At 41.6% G+C, this 24642-nt stretch overlaps 1 long non-coding RNA gene across 2 annotated transcripts in view; it reads right to left on the bottom strand.

Annotated features, from left to right (window-relative positions):
• LOC119253572 (uncharacterized) overlaps positions 1-24642 on the bottom strand; it is a 115399-nt gene that overhangs the window by 81109 nt on the left and 9648 nt on the right. For both annotated transcript variants that reach the window (XR_005127115.2, XR_008552167.1), the window contains exons 2-3: positions 9024-9106; positions 4486-4569 (exon numbers count right to left, since the gene is read on the bottom strand). This is a non-coding gene — a long non-coding RNA (uncharacterized LOC119253572). The remainder of the gene's footprint in view (positions 1-4485; positions 4570-9023; positions 9107-24642) is intronic.

The following is a 24642-nucleotide window of genomic DNA, read 5'->3' on the forward strand; positions in this document are numbered from 1 at the left end:
AATATCTGAGTGCAGTAGTCTTTTTAATCAAGTCCTGGTTCAGAGATGGATAGACAGACACAGTGCATTTCTGATATATCTATGGCTCTTTCTTTTGTTCCCTCGACAGGGACTGCCGCATCGTGTTCATCTGCCTTCACTGTCTCTCAAGGGCATTGCTTTGTATCTGTTACTAGGACTGGGATGTCTGCATAAGCTCTCCTTATTTATCATCCAGTGATTTTCAAGAGCTTCCAAACTATCCTTTTCACAAACTTAGTGACTTCTTTAGCCAATTGAATTAAATGCAAATTTCTAAGTCTTTTGTTTAAGCTCTCTTTTTCTCATTTATTGCACATACTTGTTATTTGACGTCTTGCTTATGCACACACACTATATATGTATGTATGCTTTTATACAGATATATAAGCATATATAAAACCAAGTTGTCATGCAATCGAATCTGGCAGTAAAAACTATTCACAGAAGAAAGGATCTTTTCAAGGTCCCACACATATTGTGCAAAAAAAAGTCCATGTACCAGCTATGAATCCTAGCTTGAAGTTTACTGTGGTCGAGGAAACAGGCTGCCATGATCAATCACAGGGGGAATTGATTCACCTCAGCTTCTTAGCTTTTAATCGTCTGCATCTCAAATTCTATTTGTCTATTTAAAATGGGGCGTGATCTCCCTGACCCACTGTCATATCCCATCGTTCTGCCAGGAGTCAGAAAGATGAATGATGCTGCTTCGTGCTGGTTCTTTGTGCTGGTTCTTTAGACAGAGACCAGGGGTGGAATGCAGATAAAGCCCACTGCAGTGTCCACAGCTTCCAGTCACAAATGACATATAAAATTTTTCTCAGCAGAAAGACATTCTTTGAAGCCATAGAAAATGAGTTTTAAAATTATTTCAATTATAAAAAATTGATCTACCAATCTGAATTTGTATTTGTTTTGGTTTCTCTTGCACTTCCTGCTTTTTTTTTTTTTGTATCATTTATCTCACTCTGCATCTGTCCTTGACATGTACCCGCTTGTAGCAAATGTACTTAGAAACATATCCCCATAGGCAGAACCTGTGTGAAAACTCACAGGATGGAAAAAGAGGCAACTCATATTGCTCCCTCTTCATCAGTGTCTCTCCTTTGGATTCTGTTTCAGCATTACTTTGTTGGATGGGAGGGGAGAGCAGAAGGGGCAGGGAAATTCGCTGAAAAAAAGATCTCTGAAACTAATGTAAAAGCTTTTTTCTTTCTCTTTCTATTTTATAGAATTTTTTTAAAAGATTTATTTATTTTTATACAAGAACCGGGGTACAGGCCAAATGTGGGGGAGGGTGAGAGGATTCACCAGAGACAGAGCAGGGAACAGAACAGGCAGACTGACAGGGAGCAGCGGGCAAGACAGGAGAGGTCTGCTTCGCCTTGTGGGATTCTCACCGGCCGGCCGGGATCAAACCCGCGCTCCAGAGGCTGCGGACAGCTTCACAATGCGGCGCTTAACCACCTGCACCACCAGGGAGGCGCTATTTTACAGAATTTCAACCAAATTAAAAACAAATGAAAGAATGAAAGAGACTCACAGTTCAATAATAAGTGCCAGCCATCTCATTAATATTTCTACTCTAATATTATCAAAATGATAAAAAAAAACACTTTTTAAAATTAAACAGGAAGGAGGAGGGCAAGCAGAATGTTGTCAGATAATCAATGAGGTAATCTCCATCCACAACCTAACAGCTAAAATCTAACGCATCCTGCTGAAGAAGACGTTTCAGATAAGGATTTTTAAGTCCCAGGACAGCTCAAAGCATGTATGGCCAACACAAATGATTTTTACTACATTGCAATTCTTTAAGAGAGAGAGTTGCATTTTGGGAGAATAGACATGTAATCGGCCCTCGCACATCCGTGTCACTGCAGTTCAGCCAAACCCCCTTGCCTGTGTGTTCTCGAACCTGACAAATGAATTCTTCCCTCTGCCTCTTCCTGCTTCCTCCCAGCCCGCAACCAGCCTCAAGAGAGGAGGGCATTAATATTTCTTGAGCACCAGTGCCTTGTAGCAGGGCCAGGCCCAGGGTTCATCTTGAACATTATTTTAGCTCAGGAACTGGGGTAATGTGGTCTGGTGGTGCTGATAAGGAGAAGCATTGAAAGCTTTAATCCACTGCCAGGCTGGGACCTGAATGCATATCTTAGATGGGGTTTTCCTAAAGCAGTACCTGAGGCAAACACGGGAATAGGTCGTTTAATTCAAAAAGTGATTCCAGGAACCCCAAGGGAGAGAGGGGAGAGAATGAGACAGAGTAGAATATACCCTGGAAAGGGAGACTCAGTGAGTGGATTACTCCTCTAGGCATTAGGGCTCAAGTCAACTGGGGGTTTCTGTGCTACCACGTGAACCACACCAAGAACCAAGAGGCTAGGGGTTATCTCCATGGACCCCCATGGGGAGATGGATGCTAGTAAGGGGATCACATCCCCCTTGTATAGTAGAGGAGATTCTGGTGATGCAGGGCAAGTCCCCAGGCTCAAGGAAAGGCCAGCACATTGGGGGGTCACTCCCATAGCTGCTGACAAACTGAAGTGGGAGCAGGGGATGTGAGAAGGTCATACAAGTCCCCTGCCACACCTGCTGTGCCCTTGTTCACCCCTTGCACCTCTCCACAGTCCCCATGACATATGATCACACTCGAGCCACTCCATCTGCTTTACCTGAGCTGTCCTTGTAGGAAAATCACTTACCCAGTTCAAACCATCAGAACATCAGAATGTCAAACCTGTATAAGGGAGCAGTTCTCAAAGAGACAGCCCACGACAGCAACATCAGGACCACCTGGGAACTTACTAGGAATGCAGATTCTAAGGCCTTCACTGAATCAGCAGCTCTAGGAGTCAGCGCTGAACTTGTTCAATGAGAGTCCAGGAGATTCTGGTGCGTGCTTAAGTTTGAGAACTACTGATGTTAGTTTCCAGCCTCCTACATGATCTTCAACTCAAAGATAGCAACTTAGAAACTATTCAGAAGATTTGCAAATTTTTTAATAAAAAGTAAAAGATAAAGAAAGGAGAGAGGAGAAAGTGGAAGGAAGAAAGAGGGAGGGAGGAGGAGAGAGGGGAAGAGGGAGAGGGAGAGAGAAGGGGGGGAGAGGGAGGGAAGGGGTTTGGGAGGGAAGGAAGGAATTCATTTCATCATTAAAAAAAAAAATCTGGGGGCCTCCCTGGTGGCGCAAGGGGTTATGACAGCAGCCTATGAAGCTATCTGCAGCCACTGCAGCATGAGTTTGATCCCCAGCCAGGGAGCTACCCACATGGCACAGCAGACTGCTCCTGACTCGCCCACTGCTCCCCTCAGCAGTGTATTTCAGTCAGTCTGCCGGTTCTGCTCCCCACTCTGTCTCTGGTGAATCCTCTCACCTTCCGCACCTCTGGCCTGTACCCAGTTCTTGTATGCATAAATAAATAAATCTTTTTTGATCCAGTCATCTATTTTTGGGCATTTGAGTTGTTTCCACTTCCATAGCTTACCTATTGTAAATAGTGCTGCTATAAACATAGGGGTGCAAATGCCCTTTTGAATTGATGTTTCTGTGTCCTTTGCATAAATACCTAGGAGTGGGATTGCTTGATCATATGGAAGCTCCATCTTTAGCAGGTTGAGAAATATCCGCACAGCTCTCCATAGTGGTTGGACCAGTTTGCACTCCCACCAGCAGGGCAGGAGAGTTCGTTTTTCTCCACATCCTAGCCAACATTGATTGTTGCCTGCTTATTTAATATGTGCCATTCTCAGTGGTGTAAGATGGTATCTCATTGTATTTTTGAATTGCATTTCCCTGATTATACTGGATCAAGAAGATGTGGTACATATACACAATGGAATATTACTCAGCAATCAAAAAAGATAAACTCATGCAATTTGCAGCAACATGGATGGAGCTGGAAGGTATCATGCTCAGTGAAACAAGCCAGAAAGAAAAAGAAAAACACCGGATCACAGCAGGAATTTAGAAAACCTAAATAAGGGACCAGAAAAAAGACTATTTATAATAAAGTAAAAATAAAAATCAACAAGCAACTATAAACCAGAGACACTATACAGTGGGGGGGAGGTGGGAGTAGGATCAAAACAAGGGGGGTGGGAATCGTATGGGGACTATAACCAAGATGAAAATGTAAACATTGTGCAAAAATGAAAAATGATGTAAAAATATACATAAAATTAAAAAATAAAAATAAATAAATCTTTTTTTTAATCTGTGTTTAATATAATGTTCTACAAGAGCAGTTCTTAACCTGGGAGACCACAGACCCCTCTACCTTCAGAGGTTTCTGGATCAGAGAAGATTCATGAGCATATATGGGGGAAAATTACATCTTTGTTTTCACTAAACTCCACTGCCATTTACAAATGTAGGTTGGTGAACCAGAGATTAGGATTGGTTGTACTTGTAACTTTGTCAACAAAATAAAACCGGAATGAAACTGGGGAAGGTTGATAAACCTGCTCGAGTGAGTTCTTGGAAGCTGGCTTCTGAAGAATGGAATGAATGAGCTGCCGCAGACATCAGTAAGGGCCGACAGGATTCTAGGTAGTGCAGAAAAAGTCGAGATTTATTAAAAAGAAATGAACAGCACCCACAGGGGAGGGGTTCTCGATCAAGACATCCGATATATTGTTCTTCACAGTCTCCTGCCTTTTGACTGAGTCAGACGCTGCTGAGGTCTGTTATGAAGCTTGGGTGGAGTCCCCGCTGCGGAAATCTACCAGGTGCTTATCTTACTATCTACATCAAGTACAATCACAGCTCTGTGCATAGCACATTAGAGATGCTGCAAATAGCTCACAGGGTACTTACTTCACCTTTGTTATTTAATGTATTAATAAAGAAGATAAAAGAGAACCATGTCTCTACTCACAAAATGTGTGGGGATTTTTGCTTACACCAACCAACAACCATTTCTCTAACTCTGTGTGCATCAGCTGGGATTTCATTAGCCATGGCCATCAGCTGCAATTTAACTCAATTCACACACTACCCATGTTAAAATGTCCGCCCCACTTCAGATGCCAGTTACAGTCCCAGGTTGGCACCTGCCCTTCTGACCAACCAGCTACAGATCACAGGTTTTCATGACCACATGCCAGGTTCAATAATTTGCTAGAATTGTTTATAAAACTCAGAGAGACACTTTCAGTGATATTCACTGGCCTATTACAAAGGATATAATAAAGGCCTATAATAAAGGATTCAGATGCACAGCCAGATGCAGGGGGTACACAGAATGAGACCTGGAATGGTCCTTGTGGAATTAGAGTGTACACACACATGGATGTGTTCAACCTGAAAACTCTCCAAACACTATAGCAAGGGTTTTCAGGGAGGATTCATCCCAGTCACAATCTATTTCTAACTGAATCTCCAGCCCTTCTCCCCTCACTGCAGGAGCTGAAAGTCCCAAGCGTCTGACCACGTCTTGGTCACTCTGGGGACCAACTTCCAATCATGAAATCATCCAGGAATCCACCAAGCTTGCCTCAGAAAATAATAGATGTGTTAGTTATCAGGAAAATCCAAAGGATTTGAAATAGGGAAAGGGAAGATTTTGGGTTCCCTGCCCCACCCAAGGGAGGGTAAAACTGAGCAAGGAGGAGAAGCTGGAAAGGACTGCGAGAAGAAAGCAAAGGGGCAAGAAGAGGACCCGGAGAAGGCACATGGGGCAGAGAGACATGTGAAGAAGCTCTGCTTGCTTCTCAGCCTGGGACTTGTACCAGGGACTTCGGGGGCATGGAAGCAGACACTTGAAAGAGACAGAGACGTGGGTGAGAGACCCACGGGGAGGCTGACAATGGCAGCATTTATCGTGAGTTGGGCTTTGATTTAGCTCCTTTTCTTCCAGACTTGCCTGGTCCCTTCTGCTCCTGTTTTATGGGTCCCCACCCGAAGGTGCCTTAGACTTGTGGCAAGCTTTTGGGCCTCAGTGGTCCTGCTTTGGGCCACCGCTGTTTGGTTGAGCATTTATCCACAAAGGGATGAGTAACTTTGGGTATTTAACTGAAAACTCTTTTGAACTATATTCTTTCTCTTCTGTCTATTGAACACTAATTGTATTAAAGTTATTTTCTATTGAAGGTCTTATGCACTAGAGTATGTTTTTTCTTTTTTTTAAGATTTTTTTTTTAAAATTTATTTATACAAGCACCGGGTACAGTCAGAAGCGCAGGAGGGTGAGAGAATTCACCAGAGCCAGAGCGGGGAGCAGAGCAGGCAGAAGGGCTGAAGTACACTGCTGAGCGGAGCAGCGGGCAGCAGGAGAGGTCTGTGCACCATGCAGGACCCTCCTCCAGTGGCCGGGGAGCAGCCGGGGATCGAACCAGCGCTGCAGAGGCTGCGGGCAGCTTCGCAACCCAGCACTCAACCGCTGTGCCACCAGGGAGGCCCTGTTTTTTCTTGATGCAGTAGATGGCAGAAACCGTTTAGAGCATGCAGGCTTGGGGGTCCTGGGTTACCCCTCACCCTTCCGTGTAATAGGTTTAGGGATTCTGTGCCCAGAATTGGAGCCAAAGACAAAATATCAAAAAATGATGTCCCTGGGGCCTCCCCGGTGGCGCAGCGGTTGAGCGCTGGGTTGGGAAGCTGCCGGCAGTCTCTGCAGCGCCGGTTCAATCCCCGGCTGCTCCCCGGCCTCGGGAGGAGGGTCCCACATGGCGCGCAGACCTCTCCTGCCGCCCGCTGCTCCCCTCAGCAGTGTACTTCAGTCCTCCTGCCTGCTCTGCTCCCCGCTCTGGCTCTGGTGAATTCTCTCTCCCTCCCGCGCTTCTAACTGTACCCAGTGCTTGTATGTATCAATCAATCAATCAATAAATAAATCTAAAAAAAAAAAAAAAAAAAAAAAAATGATGTCCCGTATCACTCAGGAAATGCAAGGGTTTTAGAAGCTCTGTGCGAGGAGCCAGGGGCAGAGATAAGCACATATTTCTTACTATATCACAGAAGAACATGCATAAAAAAGAGAAAGGAAAGAGAAGCGGAGGAAGGAAAGAAGAGAAGTCGCAGCCCAGAGATAGATTACACCAAGCTATCGCTTTAAAAAATTCAGAAAAGGAGGAAAATGAGGGGGAGAAGGGAGAGAAGGAAGACTCAGCTTAAAGCAAGGAAAAGCTGAACATGTGATGTCATTTTGGAGAGATGTGGGGTTCAGAGAATGGGGTCTCCTGAGAAAAGTTTCACCAGAGCTCCCCTTTCAGTGGCACATGGTAAGTTAAGTTTCCCCACAAGGCTGAGACATTTAGTTATATCCAAAAGGGCAGGTTTATTATTTAAAAAAAAAAAAAAAAAAAAGGAAAATGACACTTACACAGACATAAAAGAGCAGGAAGAGCTGCCCCCCAAAAGGGACAGGAACACAAAGGTAGGAAGGAAAAAAGAGTTTTTTTTTTTTTTTTTTTTTTTTTTTTTTAGAACATGGTGGCTGAAGAGTTTAGAAGAGGAGTTAACCTAGAGTCAAGTTTTAAAAGTCTCCAAATAAAAGGCTAACTCTGAATTTCCATTAGTTCCAAGATCATTTTAGACTCTGTAAATTCTGAGTGCTCCTTTTCATTCCAGGATGCATCAACACAGGACCAAAAGCTGATCAAGGTCTCACAATCCCCATGCCTTCTAAATACTTAATGCCTTAGAAAAACAAAACAAAAAAAACTAACAGCAGTTATGACTATCTGTATTATTTTATTTATTCTTCCTCCTATCCCCAGACATTAACTTAAAAAATAAATAGGCTTCAGAATGTCGGGGTGACCATCTATTTAGATGCAAGTGGAATTCCTCTGGCTGTGAAAAGTCTAAGATGCCCTCTAGAGGTTTAACGAAATATGCTCGCTTAAGAATCTAACAAGGTTTCAGCCTGGACTAGACATTAGTTCAGGACCTTCAAAACTAATCTGCTGCTGGGCCCCATCCTTGGAAATTGAGGTTTACTTCATCTGCAATATGGTCTGGGCTTCCAGATGTTTTAAACATTACCCATATTTATAACAACTATTGAAATCAGGTAATGTTAGCCTTTCAACTTTATTGTTTGCAGTTATTTCATCTTTCTTGGATCTTTTGCATCTCCATATGAATTTGAAGATCAAATTATAAATTCTACCCATTAACTGCCTTCTGGGGTTTTTGATAGCTATTGCATTGAATCAGTACATTGACTAGGGAAGACGTGACACCTAGCACTATTGAGGTTTTTGACCCAGGAACACTACCTTTTCTTATATTTAGGTCTCCTCTAATTTCTCTTATTACTGCTTTATAATTTACAGTGCACAGATCTTGAAAGAACTGGGTTCCCTCATACACAGCTGTGCAAATATAAAAGGTCACAGTCATTTTGAAAAAGTCTGGCAGTTTCTTAAAAAGTTAAACCTAAATCAATTGTATCACCCAATCATTCCACTGCTAGGTAGATACCCAGGAGAAATGCAAGCATGTGTCCATGCAAAGACTCACACACAGATGTTCTAGCACCTTTACTTCTAAGGGCTCTTATTGCCCAGTTGAACACTTTATTTCTTTTCCTACTTTCACTGTCACCTCCCAAATAAACCTCTAGGAAAAAAAAAAAAATTGACTTGGGTTCAGATAAGAAAACCCAATGTAGAAACAGCAAGCTAAAATAGTAACGAGGTAGAACAAAATTTGTCACCATTTCTTAGCTAATAAGACTTCTCTGTTTTGTAGTTTTCTTTTTTCTTTTTTCAAAGATTTATTTATACAAGCACTGGGTACAGTCAGAAGTGTGGGAGGGTGACAGAATTCACCAGAGCCAGAGCGGGGAACAGAACAGACAGACTGACAAAATACACTGCTGAGGGGAGCAGCGGGCACAGCAGGAAAGGTCTGCGCACCATGTGGGACCCTCGCCCAGAGGCCGGGGATCGAACTTGCGCTGCAGAGGCTGCGGGCAGCTTCACAGACTAGCGCTCAACCACTGCACCACCAGGGGAGGCCCTGTTTTGTATTTTTCAAAAAACAACTTGATACATACCAGGGTGTAAGATGGTGAAATGTTGCAGTGCCTGAGGGTGCCAAGTTGCAGAATTCTGGGAAGGCAAAATCACTTATTTCTCCCTAAAAAAGGAAAAAAAAAAAAAAACTTAAAGATCCAGGGAACAAAGGAAACGATGAGAGAAAAGACAAGAGCAGAGACGGTGTAACAGGGTGGTCCCCAGGAAAGGGGGAGGTTTCAGGTTCCGCCCCACCCAAATGGAGGGTGGAGCTGAGCAGGGAGAGAGCTGCAGAGGAGACTGAGGAAAGAAGCAGGATGGAGCCAGAAGGAGACCTGAAGGAGGCGCATGGAGCCTAGAGACACGTGAAGAAACTGTGCTTGTCTTTTGGTCGTGGACTGGGTGACACAGATGTGGGTGAGACCCGTGGGGAGGAGACAATGGCAACTTTTATCTTGATTTGATTTTGCTCTTTTCCTTCTGGGCTTGTCTGGTTGTTTCTGACCCTTTTCTGTGGGTCCCCCCTGTTACAGCGGGACAGAAAGAAAAGAGTGAGCAAGGTGGGAAGTGGCTGGCACCAGGTAAGAGGACCTGGCAAGGAAAATGGCAATACTATGGTTCCATGGCAGAGTTGTTTCCATTGATGTCTTCTGAACTCCCCTAAAATGTCCCATAAATGCACAGTACTCAGCGCTTGGAGTGGGTGGGCTTCTGGTAAATCCAAAGAAGGTGCTGAGTTTTATACATCAAGGGAGAGAGACAGAAGTATGGAAAGGACAGCAGGAGCCTGGAGGCTGAGACTCCAGGAACTTCAAGCCTCCAAAAATTCTTAGTCCATCTTTTAGACTGGGTGTTGGCTATTGACCCCCTTTGGCACTGACTCATTTACCTGGACCCATGGGAGGCAGGGTAGAAAGGATAGTGATTAATGAGCTTTCGTAGAAAATTAAAACTCTCTCCTGCACAGACGAGGTTTATGTGAACTTCCTCTTCTGCGAATGAAGAAATAACCCTGCCCTTTCTTGTCTGGTAATGGGTGGAAGGAGAGGGAGTATAGCTCATTTGGAACTAGGCTGGGGGTGTTAAATCAGCACAAGGCACAGGGATTCCCTTGAGGAAGGGGAATTGGGAGGAAAATTGGGTGGGAAAAGAAAATAGCAAGTAGAGTCAGCATAACAAAAGACATTCAAATGCTGAACAGAAAACAAAAAGAAAGGTCAGAAAAGGAAGTGGCTCTATTCCAGAACTATGGCTCAGTAATACTGCATTTCAGATTTCCTAACAACTGCAAATTAGAGAGGATAGATTATCTCAGTGCACAAACATCAATACCTGGAAGGGAAATATCAACATTTAAAATAATGCTAATGGGACAGGGTGACAAAGAATAGAGACCTTATAAAATCTCACCTACAGTAATCATAATATTCCAAGTGCAAGACATTATGACTTTGGAATGATGCGGTCTCTCAGAAGAGATTTCTCAAGGAAAAATTTACATGAATATATACTTGATCGTATAATTTTTCATGATACCCAGGGATTGGTAGCTCCGTGGATAGCATTGCAACAGGATTGTGAAGTATCACACAGAGAGCATCTTTGTGAATTTGGTGAGAGAAATGGAGTTTGCAGGAAAAGGATACTGTACGAGGAGTCAGAAGTTCGTCTCACAGTAACCTGGAGGTCACAGGAGCAAGCAGAACAGTGGAAGGGTTTCCTTCAGGGAAAAACCTGATCTCAAGTAGCAGCTGGGAATCCAGGGATGCTCCCCAGCTAAGCTGGCGGTACAGATGGCCCAGCAATCTCCCATGTAGGCGGTGTCATTAAACAGTGCTTATTTTATCTCTGCAGTTTTGAGACTATATTCTTATTTTTCTTCTTTCCTAGTTTTTCTAGGACTTTATTAAGACTTAGAGATGGTCTCTCTCTCCCTCTTTCTCCCTCCCTCTCACTCTCCCTCTCTGCTCTTCCCCATCATCAATATTCCTAACTCATTACATCCATGGTGCAAGGCACTCATGTGCTACTGAATCAGAAGCTTCAAATTTAAGCCACTACAGGAAAAGTGTGCAACCTGTGTTAGTGGCGGCCTCTCCTGGTGAAATGTGATATCAAATTACATTTTTTCTGAAACAAGTTCTCAAGCTTTTGCTCACAGGACCCTTTGAGACTCTTAAAAATTGAGGACCTCAAGGAATTTTTGTGAATGTGGGCCATATTTAGCAATATTTATAGTATTATGAATTGCTGTTAATAAATTTTTAATATTCATGTTAAAATAAATAAGGCCATTACATGTTTATGTAAATAACATTTTATAGAGAATAATACAGTAGCCCCCCCAACTTATAAAACTAATCCATTCTACAGATGTGATCATACAGTGAAATATCATAATGTGAAGCTGGTGGTACATTGATATTGTGTAATTTGTTCTAAGAGCATAATTGAAAAATTTCAGCTCATAACTAAGCTTTTAAAACTTTGATTTATACAAGAAAACAACAAAAATGCTGAAATAATTTCATTTTATTGAAATTTAAAAGATTAAACTAAAATGAGTAAAGTTACTTATATTGGAAAAGGTTATTTCAAAATCACTTAGAGTTTGTTCATGGGGTGGGAGGGAAAAAGCAAATTGCCATACCTGTTTACTAATTGTAAATCATTATCATACATTGATAATTTCTTGTTTCAATTTATCTGAAAAGAGGAAAAATTAAAACAAGAAGTATCAGAAATGAAAGAGGAAATTGTAACATATGACACAGAAACACAAAGAACCATAAAACCCTATTATGAATGTCTCTATGAAAATAAATTGGATAATCTGGGAGACATGGGCAATTTTTTAGAATCATGCAACCTTCCAAGACTGACCAGGGTGAAATATACAGCACAGAAATTGAGAGTAGTCAAAAGTCTTCCTAAAAACAAAATCTCAGCACTAGAGGGCTTCACCAGTGAATTAAACCAAACCATCAGAGGACCTAATACCTATCCTATTCAAATTCTTCAAAAAAAAAAAAACCCAAAAAACAGAAGAGGGTTGCAAGCTATCTAATACATTCTGAGTCCAACATTACTCTGATTCCAAAACCAAACAAGGACAGCACAATAGAAGAAAACTATAGACATATATCGCCAATGAACATAGATGCAAAAATTCTCAACAAAATCTTAGCAAATCACATCCAACACTATAGTAAGAGAATCATCAAGGATTCAATGTTGGCTCAACATAAACAAATCAATGTCACTCTCAAGATCAGTGAAAAGAAAAAGAAAAATCACATGATCATTTCAATAGACACTGAAAAAGCATTTAACAAGCTTCAACATCAATTTATGGTAAAAACTCTCAATAAAATGGGATGGGAATAAATAAAATTTATCTCAACATCTAAAGGTTGCCTATGACAAGCCCACAGCCAACATCTACTCAATGGTGAAAAACTGAAAGCATTTACCCCAAGATGAGGAACAAGAGAGGATGTCCATTTTCATCCCTATTGTTCAACATAGTGTTGGAACTCCTGGCTGGAGAAATTAGGAGAGAAAAAGACATAACAAGAATCCAAATTGAGAAAGAAGAAGTGAAACTATCACTATTCAGAGATGACGTGATCCTATACATTGAATAGACAAAGGACTCTACCAAAAAACTACTAGTAATAATAAATGAATACAATAAAGTGGCAATATACAAAATCAATACACAAAAATCAGTTCTACATGCAAACAATGAGTTAGAAGAAAGAGAATTTTTTTTAAAATCCCATTTATAATTACACCAAAAATAATGAAAAACCAGGGCTTATTTAACAAAGGAGGTGAAGAACCTATACATCTAAAAGTATATCATTGTTGGGCCTCCCCTGGTGGCGCAGCGGTTGAGCGCTGGGCTGCGAGGCTGCCTGCAGACTCTGCAGCACCACCGGTTCGTTCCCCAGCCGCCGGCGAGGGGCCCACAAAAATAAATAAATAAATAAACAGAGTTTAAAGATTTAAAAAAAACAAAAAAGTATATCATTGTTAAATGAAATAAAAGAAGACACAAAGAAATGGATAGGAAGACTAAACATTGTTGAGATAACCATATCACCTAAAGCAATAAGCCCAATGAAATAGCTATCAAAATCCCAATGACTTTTTTCAAGGAACTAGAATAAACAATTATAAAATTTGTATGAACACAAAAAACCCAAATAACCAAAGAAATCCTGAGAAAAAAAGAAAAATAGAGGTACCAGACTCCCTGACTTCAAACTATATTAAACAACAACAGTAATCAAACAGTATGATATTCAAGCAAAAATAGAAACACAGACCAATGGAATAAAGAGTCTAAAACTATACCCACACAAGTGAATAGTTAGTAGTTGACTAAGGATCCATGACAATACAGTGTAAGAAGGAAAATCTCTTTAACAAATGGTGATGGAAAACATGGACCACCACACAAAGCAAAAAAAATAAAAGAAACTAGAACCATACTTAATTCCATATGCAGAAATTAATTCAAAATGAATAAAAGATTTAGATATAAGATCTGAAACCATAAAAGCATTAAAAGAACACATAGGTGAAACACTAGTGGCATCTACTTTAGAGATGTATTGGGGGTGCAACCCCAATGACAAGAGAAACAAAAACAAAAATAAACAAGTGGGACTACCTCAGATTAAAAAGTTTTGTACCTCAAAAGAAACCATCACAAAAACGAAAAGGCAATCTACAGACTTGGAGAAGATATGTGCCCATCACACATTGGACAAGGGATTAAGTTCCGCAGTATGTTAAGGGCTCATCCAACTCAAAAACAAAACAACAACAACAAAAAATACTACCCAATCAAAAAATGGGCAACAGATCTAAATAGACATTTTCCTAAAGACAGTCAGATTTCCTACACTGAAAAAAATGCTTAAAATACTCATTATAAGGAAAATTCAAATCAAAACTGTGAGAATGGCCTACATCAAAAAGAATGGGAACAAAATGTTGGCAACAATGTAGAGAAATGGGATCCCTCATCCACTGTTGGTGGGAATATAATTTGGTGCAATCTCTGTGAAAAATGGTATAGGGAGGCCTTAAAAAATAAAAATTGAAATATTAAATGATCCAACAATATCATGAGTTTTCCTTGAGATGGTAAGTTCATTTTGTGCATTTTTGAGACAATGTCTGGCCAATACCAAAATCTGAATAAACTTTCTTTATCTGTCACTTTTTTTAATAAAGATTTATTTATTTATGCATATAAGAGCTGGGGTACAGGCCAGAAATGTGGGGGATGAAAGGATTTACCAGAGACAGAGGGGCACAGAACAGGCAGACTGACTAAAATACACTGCTGAGGGGAGAAGCAGGCAAGACAGGAGAGGTCTGCTGTGCCATGAGGGTTGCTCCCTGGCTGGGGATCAAACTCGTGCTGCAGAGGCTGCGGATTGCTTCATAGTGCGGTGCTTAACCCCCTGCACCACCAGGGAGGCCCTATCTGTCACTTCTTATTTCAAGTAAAAATGATATTTCAGGAAGGAGTGGCTAGTCAAGTTAACAATTCGAACAACCCTCCAAGTATTTTTCTGTCTAAACAAACAGAATTTTGCATTTAGTGGAAGAGCTTTATGTCTATAGGATATTATAAAGTCACGTGTTTAAATTATTGATAAAATTAATAATTTTACTGCTACTTCTAGGGCATTCTTCAGTGAAACTGGTATTTTTTAAAACTTAATCAAACTGGTCACTTATCTCAGTTGATTGTATCATAGTGCTAACTATAAACCTAATTAAGACATTGAATGGGGGCCTCCCTGGTGGCACAGGAGGTTGAGTACTGCACTAAGAAAGTGTCTGCAGCCTCTGCAGAGTAGGTTTGATCCCGGCCGGCCAGTGAGAATCCCACGTGGTGAAGGAGACCTCTCCTGTCTTGCCTGTTGCTCCCCTCAGCAGTGTATTTCTTCTGTCTGCCTGTTCTGTTCCCAGCTCTGTCTCTGGTGAATGCTCTCACCCTCCTGTGCATCTGGCCTGTACCCCGGTTCTTGTATAAAAAAAATAAATAAATCTTAAAAAAAAAAAAAAAGACATTGAATGATGAACACTTGACACTCTAGAGTGCAACTGTAACTATTAAAGTTTGGTGTAAGAATAGAAGCCACCGCATATTTTAGGGAAGGGCTTAATACAGTATCTTGGGTACGTGCAAAGTCACTGCAGAGCCTAAAGGAGAAAGTTCTAGACTAGAATCCTTGTGATCACTGATTGGGAACACAGCAGAACTGATCCATCAGAGGAACTGCCTTCTGAGAGACCACCCTGGAGTTTCTCCCCAAATCAAGGTGTCACTGGTGTGTACACTACTGAGAAATTGGGTGAAGCACACTGGAAAGATGCTACAAAATCTGTCTTAGCAACAAAGTATGCAGGAAGAGCCTTCACTGCTCTTCTGTGACCCAAATATCATTTGAGCCAATCTAATTGGCAGAACCTAATTTTCATCCATTAACTCCAATGGCAAAAAAGTCTGGAAAACAGTGTATGGATTTCTGACCTTTAAACTTAGAAAGAATGTGGAAAAAAGACTGAGGAAGCCAGTTCATTGTTCTAAAGCTAGTCAACAAACACCTGTTCACAAAATTCAGTGGTAATGTGTCATAACTTATTTACTTCCTCTTCTCCAAATGATAACAAATCTTATATACTATACGTAGGGATTTCTCTTTTGCCCTCTACCCATTTATTTTGAGCCTTACGTGCTAACTGCATGCGGTAAACCTAGACAGAATGGCCTGGGGTATGAATCATGGGGCAGGAGTCAAGCCTAGAGCCTAGAAAGAGCCAGGTCCTTTCCCCTGTGCATCTTTGGGATGTCACCCAACATGATGATGCCCTAACACCTGTGTGAAGACCCCTTTCCTTTCATCCTAGACCAAGGGGCTTCTTTCCAGACAATAATTCTCAAAACCTGCAATTGTGTTTAAAATGTTAAGTATGTAGGGGTCTCCCTGGTGGCGCAAGGGTTAAACCATCACTGTGAAGCTATCAGCAGTCTCTGCAGCACAAGTTCAATCCCAGGCAGGCCTGGGAGCTACCCACATGGCACAGCAGACCTCTCCTGTCTCACCCGCTGCTCCCCTCAGCAGTGTATTTCAATCCCCTCAGCAGTGTATTTCAGTAGATCTGCCTGTTCTGCTCCCCACTCTATCTCTGGTGAATACTCTCACCCCCCCCACACCTCTGGCCTGTACCCCAGTTCTTGTATGCATAAATAAATTAATCTTTAAAAAATATCAAGTATGTAGAGTCCTGACCTATATTGCCAGAGATTTTGATTCAGAATATCTAAGATAGAATCTAGGTATTTTCTCCCTAGTGGAGCAGCGGTTGAGCGCTGTGTTGCGAGGCTGCCCGCAGTCTCTGCAGCACTGGTTTGATCCCCGGCTGCTCCCTGGCCACTGGAGGAGGGTCCCACATGGCACGCAGACCACTCCTGCTGCCCGCTGCTCCCCTCAGCAGTGTACTTCGGTTCTTCTGCCTGCTCTGCTCCCCGCTCTGGCTCTGGTGAATTCTCTCACCCTCCCACGCTTCTGACTTAACTGTACCCAGTGCTTGTATTAAATAAATAAATAAATAAATAAATAAATAAATAAATAAATAAATAAATAAATAAATAAGAATCTAGGTATTTTTTATTTATCTTTTTAACAAAATTTCATCCTATTGTTTGTTTATCAACAAGTCTCCTCACTGACATAGCTTGTCTACAGATCATGGTGTGAGAAACTCTGCTTTAAGTGATCAGGTTCTGATCCTGCCAGTTCAGACTTTCCCAGGAGACAATGTCTTCAGATGAGAGAATGTCTACTCTTATTTTGTGTTAGTCAACTCTCGCCTGAGTAAAGGGATCCAGCAAGGCATTGCGTTAAAGCTAGGGAAGTCATTTCCCACTCCACTCCACCTAAAAGTCATCTGTTTTCCTACTTTATCTTAGAATTATAACAGATGACCCTTGAACTGCAGGGGTCCAGTTCATCTCAGATTGTCTTGCAAACAGGATGTGAAGTGTGGTAGCAATAAACATAGCATAGTACTGGAAATGTATTTTCTTTTATGATTTTCTTAATAGCACTTTCTTCTCTAGCTATATTGTAAGGATAGAGAATATAATACATATAACATACAAGATATGTGTGATTGACTTTATGTTATCAGTGAAGCTTCTGGTCAACAGCAGGAGTTAAAATTGGAGGAAGTCAGAAGACCTACTTTGCTCAAGGGCCAACTGTACTTCTTTCTCTGTTTTGTTCCCATTATTTTCTTTTGGCTGGATTTTATTGGGCATATAATGTGGGGCAAGGATCTAACTATTTCCCCTACACTATACTTCATTTTTGATTTTTGATATATTCTTTATCCTATTTTAAGTATTTCTAGGATCTCTAATTTTCAGGTCTCTTTCAAGACACATTGTTTTGTTTTATTGATCTGTTTGCTGAGATTTTGACCATGCAATACTACTTTAATTTTTTAGCTACCCAGTTTATTTTTATATGCTATTATCTTTGTTCTTTTTCTAATAACTTTCTGGTTATTTTCACCAATTACTTTTTTTTCTTTCAGATGAATTTGAGGAATAAATCTATATTGATTTTCCTTCCCTTTATTTATTCTTTTAAATTGGGCCAAACAGACTATTTATTTCTTCATACCTTTCAGCAATACTTCTTTTCTTCCCCTTTATTTATAATTAACTATACCTATGATGTAGATAATAAATTGATTTCTTCTTTTGTCCTTAAAATTGTCCTTTATAGACAAATTTCCTCAAAAAGGACTTCCTTCCCTTCATGTCCTTCAAGTACTCGAATTTCTTTGATCTCCTTGATCTTGAAATAAGGACAATATAAACAAATGTTGATTCATAGTTTTAAAAAATCAATTTTTGAAAACTGCATTTCTTTCTTATTCTCTAAAAATAAGTTATCCTTTTTCTTCAGTACAACAACAGACACAAAAATTACCTTCGTAGCATCATCTATTGAATAAATGATGCTTTTCTCTGCCGCATACTGACACTGATTAAACATTCAAACATAGTTCTGTATACTATCATCACAAATCACCAGACTTTCCCCATAACTTCAACAACCATAAATTACTTGCAACTAAGCAATATGCAGGAAAACAAATTGAAAGGTACCCAGACTGAATTGGGCCATCACATTGTCTATGCATATATCTGAGCAATACACAGAGATTCATGGCACCCTTTGGAGTGTTTTTCCAGTTCCCAAATCCATGCTCTGTTTTTAACATGCAAAGTCACAACCACCACTGCCTGGAATAGCCATTGACATTTGGGTTTACCAGCTCTGGAACTGAAATTCAGAGAAGCCAGATATCCCTTCTGATGATTTGATCAGAGGATGTGTCAATTCTGAAGCTGTGACATTTTCTCTAATTAGCCTTAGAACTGAGAATCAGAGGGGAAAAAAATGTCTAAAGAGAAAGAAAAATGAATCAGATGTGCTGAAAATAGAGATTAGAAAGAGGGAGGGAGAAATAGAAAAAGGGTCAATTTGTTAGCTTGTTCCAGATACACTTCCACCTCCTGGTCCTTTTACACCTGCCTGTATTCCCTGAAACTATATATTATTGATATCTTACACTTCTCACATATCCTTCTTTTGCTGTTCACCTAAAGAAACCTGAAAAAGCCAAATTAAAATTCAGTATTTAGGATGATTTTCTAAAATAATTCCAACTCCCCAAATTCAAGTGTGTTCATTCATACTCTACGGATAAACACAAAAAAGTACGGATAAACACAAAAGAGTACTGATAAACACATTTTGCGATAAAATAACTTTGTCATAAAATATAATAATAATCACTGAAATCAAAATATGAGGGAATTCCCGACGCATCAGTTGTTTTAAGAGTCATCTCCAACAGCAAACAGAATTTGCCTATACTTGTAATCATAATGTTCAATGCTATATTTTATGTTTAGTGTTTTAGTTTAACTTTCTTTTTTCATTTTGCTTCCAAAATAATACAGATATAAGCGAAAATTGAAGTAGCAGAGAAGTGAAACACAACAGTCTTTTGCCTACCTGTTCTATTCCATGGCCCACCATAGAATCATAACCTTTGGCCTCTAATTTCTCTGATAATAATAGAACTTATTTGATGAACTCTTTGGTTTTAATTACTTCTTTTCTATTGTTAATAGCTCTTCCATTAATCTCAGTCCTTCCCTTTATATTCATAACTTTTCTTCCAGCATGTATTTTATGCTTATTAATATTTTTAGATGAAAGAACTGGAGTGTGAAAGCTAGTTGATCATATCTAGAGCTGAGGTGAAGGTGGACAGGGCTGAGAAAGGGGTTAGAAAACACCACTACAAGGTGCTATGTGACATAAACATAGTAATCATCATCCAAGATCTGCTGCTTGGCTTGACATGGTGATATTAACAATATCTCTGATCTCATCTAGGGAGAGACCTGTAGTGTGCTGAAGGTATTCATGGAGAACATGAACCCCAAACCATCCCCTACATGGAGCACCATCAAGACTGACACAGCTATGGACATGGGTTATATACTCAAGGGCCAGCCACGCACCATCTTACATCTTCAGCAGCTAAACTCCATCACAGTTCCCTGGTTTGTAGCCCCAGCTCATTGACAAAAGGCTCATTTCAAAGCCAATCAATCAACCAATAAGCCAACAAACAAAACAAAGGAAAGGCAGCTAGTAACTGAGTAAATGTGGGTAAGGATTTTCCACCAAACTCTGCAGTGAGCATAATATATAAGTATGATCTGGGCTCTCCAAATGCTATAATAAAAATACATTTATTTTGGGACAGTGATACTACCCCTAGATTTCTTAGTTGTTTTTAGATTCATAGCTTAAATCCTTTAGTGAGAAACCTTTATGCTATGTGCCTGAGTTATTGGGATATAACTCTAATTAAATAGATAGGGGAGGATGAGGAGCGTAGAGTGGGATATTTGTCATACAATTATTTATTAGACCTCTGACTCTACTCCTCATCCTTACCTTCTCTGGTACCCGCCATCTCTGAATATATCAATAGAACTTTACTAGGGTTCTTCTGGGCAGTTCTCACCATAACATCTTGTAACTTTACCTGTTCAGTTTTCTCCTTTATCTTTCATCTAATATACAGAAATTTCAATTACTCATGTACCTCTAGCCCCACTTTGATTCTCTTTTATATTCCTTTAATATCAGTGCAATGGGCATCTCAGGGTGAGAAGAGGCAATGCAATCAGAGGACTCAGTCTTCCATACTCAACAGTGAATGAAGGGATCCTGATCTCAGGAGGCAGCTCCTCCTCCAGACTCCACAATGACCACCACAAAAACTGGAGAACACACTCACTGGTCTATGCACCCCTAGATAGAGCACCTAATGTTAGGCTGCTACAACCAAATCATCCCCAAAATATGGTAGCTTAACAACACAGAGGTATATTTCTTTTGAGTGTAAACTGCCAGGGAAGTGATCCAGAGCTGGTGTCTCCTGGGAATACCAATTTTAAAATTCCAAATTTCAGTATTTTTAGGGAATATAATGAAACATTGAGTCACAAATTTCCTCACCGTATAAAAGCAACTATAATTTGGACTTGTCCACAGACAACCAGAGATCAAGTCCTCATTCTGGGGCGGGGCAAGATGGCATCCGAGTGAAGATGTGGGGCTCACCTCCTCCATGTACTCACAGCTAGATTGCAAGAGCACAAAGCTAGTGACTCCTGAGTAAAAACAGATGATTACAGTACAAACTAGGAGTAATGCCTCAAGGAGGGGGACCACAACGAGCAGTGGAACAGGCCAAATGGGTAACCTGCCAGGGCAGGCAAGGGGAGACCAGCAGCTCAATGGGGCCTGCAAGCAGCAGACTGGAACTGACAAGGCCTTTACATGGCAACTCTCAGCAGATCTCAGGGCACCCAGGATGGGACATTGCAGTAGATCTGCCACAGCAGGCCTCCACAGATACTAGTATAGGCCTCAGCAAGCTCCGGGGCAGGTCCTGTAAGCTGACCATGGGCAGTATCCCTCAACAGACCTCAGAGAGCCCCAGGACAGTATCTGGAAGTGGACACACCATGGCAGGCCTCCACAGACATGGGCTCAGTCCCTGGCAACCTCCAAGGCAGGTCCTGGAGCAGGCCCATCTGCAGTAGCCTTCAGCAGACCTGAGAAGGCCGCAATACGGTGCCTGGAAACAGACCCACTAAGATAGACACCTGGCAGACCTATGTGAGCTCTGGGAGGGTGCTGACATAAGACACACTACAGCAGGCCTTCACAGATCTCAGTGAGCTGCAAGATGGGTCCTAGAAGCAGGACCACTGGTGGCAGGACCCCCTGCAGAACTCAGTGAGAACTAGGAAGATTCAGGAAACAGGCTTCAATATGGTAGGCCCCAGCAGACATCAGCAACTCCCAGGACAGGACTGGAAACCAGACCAAACCTGCTGCAATAGGACCCCATAGGCCCTGAAAATCTCCAGGAAGGGTCCTGGAAGCAACTCAGACCTGTTAGGTCCTGATAAACAGTGGAGCAGGCCCTGCCAAGGGGAACAGGCATGAAAGACTCTGGCAGAGGCAACTGCATGGCCTGGTCCCCACGGACAGGGGACTAGCAAGCCAGAAGAACACTGCTCAGACAGGTAGTCTCTCCAAGAGGAGTGCAACTGATTATCCCTTGGTCAGTAGAGACCAGTACAAACTTCAGCAGGGATAACATTGTAGAGATTTGTGCTGCATTGACCAGGAGATGGGTAGAGAGAATAATTGGGAGGGCCTGTGGTCTGGAGTAGGGGACAGTGGTGTGGTGGCAGTCAGCACAGTCAGAGTTCCTGGGGAGAAAGAAATGAAGGGTTTATGGAGGTATACTCCCTTAAAAAGAGAGGAAAACTTTGTGGAGGAGCTGGAGTACTCCACGCAGATAGGGTCCCCAGAAAAGATAATAGTAGAACAAGCATTCTGATCTGCATTCCCCTTTACTCCCCCGCCCCCGCTGGGACTCATGCTTGTTTTGCAAAATATACAGTGAACACAGAGCCTGCCAAGTCTCTCATCCCAAAACCCAGCAAGGAGGATTATTGGGGTGCCACAATGTGAACAAGTACTACCCCAACTCATCCACACCAGTGTCTGGATGACTCAAAGTTCCTCCTCAGCCTGTGCACTCAGCTACTACAAAAGAGATGTGACCACATGCAGAGGCCAGCAAAAGCCAAAAATAAGCAACTAAATAAATAAATAAAGATAATTTTAAAATCTAACAAATTAGGAAGACCTAATTATAAGAGTCCCTGAGAAAGGACTTGGGCAAAACAGCTTCTTTGGCATAGAAGTGGTTTATAGAAATAGTGAGGCAGGGAAAAAAGATAAGAGCCAGTATAAGTTGTATTCATGAGCTGTGTACTGCTTTGGGCAACTGAGTTTCTGTCCCATTGGGACTGTTTAAGGAGTATTGTAGAGCACAGCTCCGAATTGCAACACCTGAGGATGGAGAGGTTGTGGCATTTATCCACCAACTTCCGTCATCCAGTGTCCGAGATGTTTGTCCAGGGAAGTTGCTCTGCATATCCAGGTGGAACCTACACCTGCGTTTCTGCAGCTTGGGAGACAAAAGAACAGAGAGACATTGTGTGCACTAGATGCAGGACAAAGGAACAGTGCCTGGCTTCCTCCGGCACTGCGCTGACACTAGACGGGTCACAGAGAAGCGGGGTTGACTGCACAAGCACCTCTAACAGGAATCTTTCTTAGTGTTGTAGGGTAAGTGAAAAAGTATCCGCCCTCCTGCCATTAACATTAATGATGGATCCCTGCAGTCCTACATGCATGCCTGATGGCGGACACCTGGAGTAGGATGTGGGCCTGCATAGGTGGGCACAACAGACCTAAGACGGGTCTTATAATGCCAGCAGAACAAGAAGAGAGCAGCAGAACAAGAGCAGCACTGAAGCAGAGCCCGCGAAAGAATGCTAGAGAGCCCAGAAAGAGTGAAGACTCCCTGGGAGGCAGGCAGGCCTCCCAGTCCCCCAGAACCCCTGCATGCTGTGTACCTGGTAAAAGATCAATAAAAGCCTGAAAAGCCACTGAGGGCTCCAGGACTCTCCTTTACCCATCACCCGTCTGCCTGGATCATAGAGATCCTGCACTGGACCCTTCCTGCCTCTACAAGTGTATTCTGTGCCCTGCTAAAATTCAGAAACATACCACGCAAGGAAAGAGGAGAAGGCAGATTTAGGGGAACAATTGATGGTCTCTATGAAATACCTCTTGAGGTTTCTTTCTTTTCCTCAACAAGGTCACCAATGGGAAACTAAAACCAGTACTATTAAAGGTTGAAGCCAGAACTCAACACTTGGTATTTCTGCCAGTCACCTCCAGGCCTCATGCCAGATTAAGGCTTAAAGTCCCAGAGCTTGGACCAGCTAATGCATTTGATAACTCTTCAAGTATATTTTCTATCATGTGTGATTTCTCAGCCACCCTTGTAAGCATTACACTCAGAAATGGAAGGATAACGAGCTATTGTTGTGCAATATTCCTAAATTTAGTTGTTAAACATTATTTGTCTGGGAACATGCATCTTTGGAGGTGCACCATGGGAAAGCTCATCTCTGCCCCACACTAAATCTACTGGGGTAGCTCAAAGACTGGGGACCCAGAATCTTCTGAAGCCTCACATACATGACTGATGCTGATGTTGATGAGGGGTGCTCAATGCTGGCTACCAACTGATGTCTTGTGGCATCTAATGTGGCTAGGATTGTGGCAGCTAATGTGGCCTTTCCATATGGCTGGTGGCAGGATTCCCAGGACAAGGGTCCCAAGAGGAACAGAGAAGTTTGCATTGCCTTTTGTGAACCATCTTGAGGAATCACATATCATCATTTTACTATAATCACAGTTCCATCTATATCTAAAGGGAAGGAAATTTTCTTAATGGAGAAAAGTCTACCCATTTCAAGAAAAGTTTCAAGGGATACAGATGAGGCTATTTTTGTAAAAAATAATCTAACACAGAGGGGATGAGATTTGGGTAGATTTCTCTCTCTCTCTCTCTCTCTCTCTCTCTCTCTCTCTCTCTCTCTCTCTCAAACCCCCTTCTCCCTCCCACCCATCTCTCTTGCTGTTCTATTTCTCCTTTAACCTATTCATATCCATGAGTTCCCTGTTGCCTAGAGTCTGACCTTGGAAAAAACTTCCTTCTCTCTCCATATCATATTCCAGATTCTGGAACACCTTGGGAGGTGTCAGGCTTTATTTAGCACTTTTTAATGAAATCTACAGAGCTCTGAGGATTATAAATCATGTGTTGAAAGTTTTGGCTCTGTGCTTAATGGCAAAGCTAAGATGAAATGCCTTCCTCTTGGGTTTCCAGCAAGTTATTAACTTGGGTTAGAAATATTACCACTCAGCAGATCCCCAAGTTTTCTCTCTAATAACCCTTTATCCTGTTAGTACACTTTATGGATCTTTTCCCTTTTTTTTTTTTTTTGTCAAAATGAAGAAGCCCAAATTATCCTTCCCTGATTACCCTGAAGTACTTATTTTATTCAAGATTATGCTTTTTATGATT

Source organism: Talpa occidentalis, unplaced genomic scaffold (genome assembly GCF_014898055.3).
Source record: "Talpa occidentalis isolate TD23 unplaced genomic scaffold, MPIMG_talOcc4v2.1 talOcc4.10, whole genome shotgun sequence".
In the NCBI taxonomy this organism is placed as follows: Eukaryota; Metazoa; Chordata; class Mammalia; order Eulipotyphla; family Talpidae; genus Talpa; species Talpa occidentalis.